Source organism: Mercenaria mercenaria, chromosome 18 (genome assembly GCF_021730395.1).
Source record: "Mercenaria mercenaria strain notata chromosome 18, MADL_Memer_1, whole genome shotgun sequence".
Classification (NCBI taxonomy): domain Eukaryota; kingdom Metazoa; phylum Mollusca; class Bivalvia; order Venerida; family Veneridae; genus Mercenaria; species Mercenaria mercenaria.
Genome location: NC_069378.1, coordinates 23155881 through 23166063, shown reverse-complemented (window position 1 = coordinate 23166063; position 10183 = coordinate 23155881).

The window sequence follows — 10183 nt, the reverse complement described above, 5'->3', positions numbered from 1 at the left end:
TTACCGTTTAGGGTTCAAGCGTCATTCGGTTTGCGATGAATTACTCATGTGAGGAAGCCATCCAGCTTACGAAAGGTCGATTGCTCTACCCAGGTGCCCGCCCGTGATGAAATAACGCACGAAGGGGCACTTGGGGTCTTCTTCCGTCATCAAAGTCGGAACGTGGCCATGTGACATATAATTGTGTATTATTTAAGAAAATACCTGTCATAAATGAAAACTGTTTGGGAAACAATATGTTTTTAACTAACGTTTTAAAGAAATCTTAAATTTTCAGTGTGGGCACAGCTGTCAACCACAACCAAAACAGACCATAAATTCTGTGAAAGAAGACGGACAAATGGTCAAAATATGTTTGTGGCCCGTAATTATGTTCACTACTGAAACATACATAATTATGCGACCTAAGTATGGCAAAATGCCAATTGTCTTAAACATCTGTGATTTCAACAATACTAGTATACAGTAACATGCTTTGAACGAAATGATAATTCTGTTTCAAAACAACTTAAGTAAGTATATTTTAAAATCATTCTGGTAGCAAACTGTATTTTTTATTATCAACAATTTGAACATTTCCAAATAGCGTACGCCATATTAGGTTTGAATGACCCCTGTCCGTTTTGATTATTGTAAGGTTTTTACAAACCTTTATTTTCTACCTTGGCAATTGTATAAAAGATGTACAAGTAAGGGTAGATTTCTCGGATGCACAGAGCACCACCACGCATTTGCAAAGTAGGCCCACAACAAAGTTGTTTGTTGTTTCACTACTTAAATGAGCCTTTTTATTTCTCACCTGCGTATTTTTAAACTATTCAATGCTTTTTTTTCTTTTTTTCTATCACTTGTGTAATTTAAAATTCGTAACAACAGTCGAAACCTACAGTTCAATAATTCAATATGTATTTTGTATGGGACTTAAGTCCTTAAAATCCATATTTTTCATATTTGCCGAGATAACTCTTCAGATTCCTTATAAAGAGTCATTTAGAATTATTTTGCTTGAATATAATATTACAATAAAATAAAAACTGCGAAAACCTTTTTATTTTCAAAGTTTAAAATGTGTTCTTCTGACATGATTTTCAATGTATGGTACTGCAACTATGCCGCCGACCATAGCCGTGCTTTGTCTGATTGTATCCATAGTGAAATCTCCAGCTGCATTGCGGAAACATCAGAGAATATCGTACACATTAATACCTAACACATACTGTGCATACTAGATCATATTGCACAAATACCATAAACGATTCAGTAATTAGGTAGACATTTTTAAACAAAGTAGCACAATGTACAAACCGACAGTAGTCCTTTTTGAACACTTACAGATGTCATACAACTTTTGAATATTGCTTAATATCAGAAATATCAACTAAAGTATCTTAGCAAGCAATGTAACGTGTAAACCATGCCGTATTATTTGGAGTGAAGATGACAAATGAGTTGGAATAAAAGGTCGTAAGACATCTGTAAATATAACGATATTCATTCTTTTCTGTATACTTTGGTAAAATATACAGAAATAGTACCATGCTGCCGTAAATAAAAAATATTACAGCCTAGAGATTAACGTTTGTCTAAGAATATCAACTTATATACTTCATGCATTTATATTTAGGAATTTGGTCAGCTGTTTTGTTCTATTTGCATCTTTTTTATATTTGCTTAGCGTCAATGTTGTGACAAATAATAAAAGCTTTAAGTAGATCCTTTCCAAAACACATAACGCAACCATGAGTAACTCAGTTTGAATGAATTGGTTCATGAGAGGTATTGAAAATTGCAGCATCACTCACGCCTGCTAGCACAGGCTTAAACGGTATTCTATTATACGTATACTAGGATTGACTCCAGGATTCTAATATCAAGACTATGTCATTATATTTGCGCGTGTTTATATCATTAAACTGTTAAAGGTTGTAAGTTTAAACGGTAATACTACATTGTTATGTAATAATATTTCAGACTCTCACTTTTGTTAAAACCTGTACAATTGTATTCTTATTGAAGCTTAACGTGTCTTAGAGCATTCTACAGAATATTTAGTTGATGGATTTGTGGTCAGTAAATCAAAACTGTTAACGTAAACGTTGACAATTAAGTATCTTTTGGCGGCATCAAAGTCGTTAAATGCAAGTAACGTATTGAAATAAGGCTATTTTTAACCAGAAGCCTTCCGTTTTGGAGAGATTGACGTAATAATAGCGCTTTCTGTTGACAGTTCTGACTAGAGCCTCATTACTGTTTCTCTGCGCTATTCATATTCTTTTTACTATAACTTCCAAAATATTTGCGTGTTGGAAATCATGCTTCCGAAGTTACTTCAAAAATATCTGAATTACATGGCATTATCCTTTTTATTTCCATTGAATTTTGAATATCGTCTTTGTTTGACTTTATTGTGTCAGAGGACAGGAATTAATCAACGATTTTTGCTAGCTCTCAGCAAACTTTCATTTATAACATCTAGATAACGAAATGAAATTGGCATTCCCCTTTTCCAAATGTATCAACAGATCAAACAGAGTTTGTAAAAAGTACACATTTTAGCAAAAACAGATACTGAATGAACTTTAATTTTATTCAATTTATTTGAAAGTAGCACCACACATCTTGATTTTGAATGAAGATAAAAAATGAAAGTTAACTGTTTCTAAAAGATACATGTTTATACGTCATGTTAAGAAATAATTGAATTTCAAAGCAACGAGAAGAATTCAATATACGGGTAAACTTAAATTAAATATTCCACACTCAGAATAAATTTTCCCTTTCTCTCACTGATTACAGAGGAGCCTGTTATTAATTTCTTTTTCAATATGAGATTATATCAGTGACATTTGTCTCATGAGCTTTTAACGCTTAAATGTTCAAAGTATCTTTAATTGATTTTGAATCTGTCGTATAGATCTGCGTACGTTTCATCGTTAATTTTTAAGTTAATAAAAAATAATTAATGCGTCACGTTACTATTACAACTATATATAGCACCTTGGTAAGATGTTTCGAATGAATACTTTTTCAACATACTAAATGCTGTTACTTTTACAATGTTCAATGAAATCAGGCTAACAAATTAACCTCTAACATGAATCTTTAAAGGCACTTACTGAACTACTTTAAAGCAATGGTGGGCTATACCCACTTTTAGAGCATTGATTTGTTCCGAACGTAGATAAAAAACTATATGTAGTCAGGATGTAGTCCTCAAATAATATGCATTTCTGAAGTATCTTAACGGCTTGATGATTAACTTGATGGGCATAAAGATAAACTTAACAATTCCGAAGATTTGTTTCAGGCTGTAACAAAATGTCTCGTGATTATGTCTTGTAATATGACTACTCCGGATTGATAAGTATACGCAATAATGATAACCTAACTGAAGTACGAAACCAGTAGTCAGCAAAACGATATCTATTACCGTCATATCATTTATTTTCTAATTTCAGGGGAGTTTCCGTGCATCGTTGGGACACTATTTATGGATTGTGTTGCCAATGGTAATGACACGTTTGCAGAGACAATTAGATACCACATTTTCATAACATTATGTATTTAGTTAATAATGATTTAAGAACAGTCTTAAAGACAAACTATATTAGAAGCAGCACACCTCGTGCTGTAAGCTGCTACTTAATTAATGCCACTGAATGTGTGGAAAACTAGAACATGTACATTCAGCATTACATGTAATGTACACATTTATACATTTAAAAAGATTACATCACATTTTAGCCTCATATTATATTAGTAAAAACAGGAAAGTGTAAAACAGTGAGAAGTTTCATAAAAATCTACACTGTAGGATGTGGTTGTACGCAAAAATGTCGTTAACAATGAAGTTTCCCCATGTACTCTCGTTACAAAAAATGAAAAGTGAAAACTCCACAAATCGCCAAGCATGACAAAAATGAAGACTTGATTGAGCCTGTTCGTGGACGGTGGAAATGCATGCTAAGGTCGATACTCTGTAGCCCTAAGTTGAACAGAACTCAACATTTGCATATGCAACGAGTACCTAAATACAATTAAGAGACACCAGCAGAAGACTTGTTAAAGATCCATTTTATTTATTCAGTCCAGCGAAATATCAACAACACGGATTATTGTCAAAACTACCAGCAGCAGTTACCTCCTCTTGCGCTACATCTGCTGTAAATGTACATTTTGGAACACGCAACCAGTTTGGTGACACAAATGGCTTGGCGATGACTTTTTGTATAAAGTCATTCTATTTTCAGTTGCTTAAAACTTTGAATAAAAACGATGTTTTATTTGACTTATCATTAAATATCATTGAATGAAATAAACATTTGAAAAAAATTACTTTGAATCAAAAGCATTTTAATGTCATTCAACAGAATACAATTTGTACGACGTTTGAGTTCATTCAATATTTGCATTCATATGAAGATCTCCGCTGTTTCGTCTGACAACATGTAAAATAAAGCCTTTGTGCTCATTGCCTCGTTATAAAAAAGCTACAATATTGTAAGCGGAGTTAAAACTGTACTTATTGGTAATATAAACATATGTTACATATAAACCATTTGAAACAAGCAATCTGAAATAATACAGAAATTAAGTTTCTGAAAATGACTGGATTGAGATTGTTTATATTAAGTTCCAACTTAAATAACAATAACGAGCGTGAAATTAAATGTTGAGCTCTTTGTTTCTCCTGATGTGATTATATACTTCGTTTTTTATGGTGTCGGTTATTTGTTCATGACCTGACGGAACTGTTTGAAACATCAAATGATTCTTTTTCAATTTGAACCAAACGTTAGGGCAGATTTCACGGAAGCAAAAGGAACCCCAAACAAAGCCAAAGAGCCTTGCATCGTACAGTAGGCCCGCAACAAACAGAAATTGTATTCGAAAGATAATACAGACGTGTTGCTTCAAAAATCCAACGACAAGTACAATTTAATCATATGCAAAATGCAAACATGGGTAAGTGGTTTTGGGGGAAGTGGAAAATTCAAGAATGAATATTCAAAAGGGAAAGGCATGCTCCAACAACGAAGTCTCGCTACACAGAAAAAACACAACAGCGCAAACGCGGACGTGCACGTGGCACAACCCAGGGAAGTCGGTGACCAAAAAAAAAATGGTAAGTACATATCCTCACTCATAACAAAAAGGAGAGGGGACGTAAAAGCCAAGTGGCGATAATTGGTGGGGGAATAACAAAGTAACACCACCAACCAACAAGACAACATAAATAAATAAAATACGAAACGCACAACAACAACAAATAAAGTTATCAGTAGGACTCGCCTTGGAACGGTCAGTAACATATTAAGGAAACTGAATTTAAACGCGTTTAGTGCATTCACTCTCGAATGTACCCTATTTTCAACAAGTAAGAATTGAGATAATAAATATGTAAATAAATATCTCCCCGCTGAAAAATGTTGAAACATTAATGACTAAAAACAAAATTATATCAAGTAAAACAAACAAACAGGGTAATCAAAGGTATAATTAGACTAAAATAACGAACGACCTGCATCAAGAGCTTAACTTTTAAGGGTGAGACTACACAAGTTGCAAGACAAAATTCCACTCCCTTCGTCCATTTTTGTAGGATTTAGGAGAAACGCATGAAACAATTTGTAGTGTCTGCACGAGTGGGCGTTTATGGAGATGTGCAATATATAAGTCACCGACATAGACCAGTTGATGAATAAAATCCATGGGCATTGATGAGATTCCAGCTAATACAGTACATAATTTAGTCTTTGCACTATGTTTTTGAAGAACATCAACAAATCATGTCTTGATATAGTCAATTATACAAGTCTAATTTTGGAAGGCTTACTGATGGCTTCCATTTGAAAGCATATTGCTCCAAATTTATGTTTATCGCGTTACGAAAAGTATTTCGATTTCATGGCTGTGTTTGGGGTGCTATGTGCCTCCGAGAAGTCTACCATTACCTTTTATCTTTCAACCAAATGTATCTGTCTGACTTATCTAGACAGTCATAGCCTGTAGTTAAAAAGAAAGATGAATTTAAGTTCTTACTTTTGGTTTTGTTTGTTAAGAAATCCTAAGCTACGCTTACGGAAAATGACGGAAAAAATATTCCGGATTGTGTTTAATTCGGATATGAAATAAATTCTCGAAAACTAGCAAAAAACAAAGCATCACATATATTTTCCTATTTACAGTAAGATAAAACGAAGTCATAAGTGACGAAAAAAAGATTCAAGTCTTGCATTTATATAACAACATTACTTGGTTAAAAAGTATCACGAAAATGCCAAATCACATATTTGCATTGTGTTTTGTTCTTCTAACAAACTTCAGTGGTGTACCGATTGCTTTTGACACTTTGTAGCGTATTTTATGAGAAAATAAAAACTACATTCTATTAGACTATCAGCTGGAGTGAGGTTCAGTAATTAAAAATATCTAACTAATTAGCGGATTGGTCTGTGAGTACGTTCACCTGTCATTTCTCCCCGAACGAAGTTATTCCTATCTACAATACCTGTTTGTATATCTAATTTAATTATTATACTTAGATATCCATTAAAAGGATCCGAATAGCACTCTAAAGCTCATCATTTATTTTGTTAATATTCCGATACATGTATGTATAATCATAAGAAAGAAATGCACAAGCTGTGCTTACCAAGACCATATTCTTCGTTAAGCAAGGTTAGTTCATATCGTAATTTGATGGACTTTTGGTAGGACATGGCGATTGTTATGTTATAGTTGTAAATGTGTTAAAATCTTCAATAACAAAATGCTTTAAAATATAAAAAGAAATATCTGAATCAACTACATGCCATTGTCTTATCATCTTCCGTTGTATTATTTTAGAGTTCATTGCATCGGAGGACTGGAATTAATCAACGATTTTACTTGCTCTCAGCAAACTTGTTTTCATTTATCACATTTCTAACGAAATCAACTTGACATTCCTTCATTTTCAAATCTTATTAAAACATCAATTTGTAAAAAGTTCACATTTCAACACTTGTTTTGAAAATCAAATATAAAATGAATGAACTCCTTTCATTTAACTCATTTGACTTGCGAAATGAGCATGATTTAGACCGGAGATATATAAAAACTGAACCTTAACTATAATTAAGGGATGCATGTTTTATACGAACTTGTCAAGAAATAATTAAATTTTCAAAGCGATGAGAAAAGCACAATACACGTGTAAATCAAATTGAAATATTCTCTGCTTTTAAAATCAAAAGAAATTCACTTTTTCGACACTGATTACAGAGAACTTAAAGACTCTCCATAGTTTCTGTTTTAAACATACATCATTCTAAACTAAAATAAATAAACGGTGGTTTAAGTAAATAAACATTTTCAGATCATCGCACAGGAATTCCCGGTGTTTTACCCGTGCAGGAAAACCCATTCTCACATACAGGGTATAACACTTCATTTATTTAAGAAATTTGTGTGGGACGATGTTTTCATTCGAATTTTGGTTAATTTACTGAACCATCTATTTCATTGTGTATTCGTTCACTGTCCATCTTTTTCGAGCACAACAGTCTCTTAGCATCATTCGAAACCTAAAGTCCAAATAATTCATATTTATTTCGTTTGAACTGAAATCCAAAACATCTATACAGCTATATGTACTCAGCTGTACTCGAGGACATCAAAAACGATCAATGTTTCGACGAGGCTAATCGTATACAGCAGTAATAAACCATACTTGGACTCGGCAATATGGATTATCACTGCTGCGCACTGGTCCAACAGAATTCAGTATTGTACTCAACACGGTTAATTAACCTCATAGAATCTGGTCTTTTTTGCTATTTTAACGATTTATAAAGCACAATACGGACCACAATTCAACGAAGGAAATGTTCGTAATTTTGCTGATAGAACTCGTGGTCTGAGAGATTCAGGTGTTTACGGTAATACACGCTGCACGAATGTTTAACCTTTTAGCAAGCCAATGACTAAGTCACAGTTACAAGCGTATACAATAATAAGCTGCATCGGTTCATTATGTCTTATGTAAGCAAATAGTAACATCTTTAATAGGATATTTTGGATGCACAGAACGCAAAACGTCTGTTCATACGGGTAATGATCACCCACTCGCGCCCCCCCCCCCCCCCTAACGCCTACTTAAAAAGAACTCATGTCAAACCCATTATATGTGTCAAACAAAACATTATGCAAGAGCATTAAAAATGACAGCTTTGGACCAGTATCAAACCTTTGTTTCAACTGAATAGATAGTTTTAAAACAAAGTTGCACAATGTACAAACCGACAGTAGTCTATTTTAAATATTTACAGATGTCATACAGCTAAATATTGCTTTTCAGACATGTCAACTAAACTATTTTAGCAATGTAATATGTAAACCATGCCGTAGCATTTGGAGCTAAGATGACAAATAAATTTGAATAAATGATCCTAAGATACATGTAAATGTGACGATATTCATTCTTTTCTGTATACTTTGGTAAAATATAGAGGAAGAGTACCATGCTGCCATAAATACTAGAGATTAACGTTTGTCCAAGAATATCAACTGATATACTTCGTGCCTTTATATTTAGAAATTTGATCAGCTGTTTTGTTCTATTTGCATCTTTTTATTTTTTTTAGCGTCAATACTGTGACAAATGATAGTACAAATGTAGATCCTTTCGAAAACATAGAACACATCTAAGCAAAATAATGGCAGAGTAACTCAGATTGAATGAATTTGTTCATGAGAGGTATTAAAAAAGGCAGAATCTCTCACGCCTGCTTGCACAGGCTTAAACGGAATACTAATATACATATACTAGAATTGGCTACATGATCCTAAAAGTCCAGAAAATATAATTAATGTAATAATATTTCAGACTCTCACTGTTGTTTAAACCTTTTTAAGAAACGAAACGCAAGTCCAAATGTATTCTTAGAGTATTCTGCAACATATTTAGTTTATGGAACTGTGGCCAGTAAATCAAAAGTGGACAATTAAGTATCTTTTGACGGCACCAAAGTCGTTAAATGCAAAGAACGTATTTAAATAAGGCTATTTATAACCAGAAGCCTTCCGTTGTGGAGAGATTTTTTTAATCATAACGCTTTCTGTTGACAATTCTGACAAGCGCCTCATTACTGTTTCTCTGCGCTATTCATATCTTGTAACTATAACTTCCAAAATATTTGCATGTTGGAAATCTTGATTCTGAAATTACTTAAAATAGTTATAAAAGGAATATCTGAATTAATTACATGCCATTATTTTTTTTATTTTCCATCGAGTTTTCAGTATCGTCGTTTTTTACTTTTATTGTGTCGGAGGGCAGGAATTAATCAACGATTTTTTCCTAGCTCCCAGCAACAATGTTTTGTGGTTATAACATCTAACGAAATAAAAGTGGCATTCCTTCTTTTTCAAATCTTATTAACAGATCAAGTACATTTTTCTACGAAAACATTTCATTACTTCTCTGGAAAACATACAGATATTGAATGAACTCGTTTTAATCAATTTATTTGACTTGCTAAAGTAGCACTACACATCTTCGATTTTGAATGAAGATAAAATCCTGAAGGTTGTCTGTTATAAAATGATACCTTTTCATACGTATATTTGAGAAATAATTGAAGTTTCAAAGCGCAGAGACGATTACAATACAATTCAAAGAAAGCGTTTTCTTTTTTTTTCTTCAAAATGTAGACATTACCCAGATTTTTTCACAGTGAACAATACACCTTTCTCCAAAGAACTTATATTGTTTAAGATATTTTAAAATTTATAGAGATCCTACAACTACCTCTGGAGTCCTTTAACATGGTATATAAAGCAACTAAAACTGAACGGCTTCCCTAAAGGAATACGCCATGTATCAAATGTCCTGCCTTATGTAATTCAGAGTTTACTTTGTGGTAAAGGAAATACATTGGTGACACCAGTTGTGGTGAAAAACACGGTGTATGCTATCTTTTCCTGCCAATGAGGTCCACGTTACCAAATAACAGTTTGGATTTCCCTTTCCTCTGAAACGGCTCCCCATCATATGCATATACAAAACTTGACCTGGAAACTTCTTCAGTTACTTCAATAAATGTTTATTTTATGCTACTGTTATATTCCAAGAATTGAAGTTTTCAGCTGCTTATTAACAATCTCTCTTCATCGTCATTATACAGGATACATCAACGGG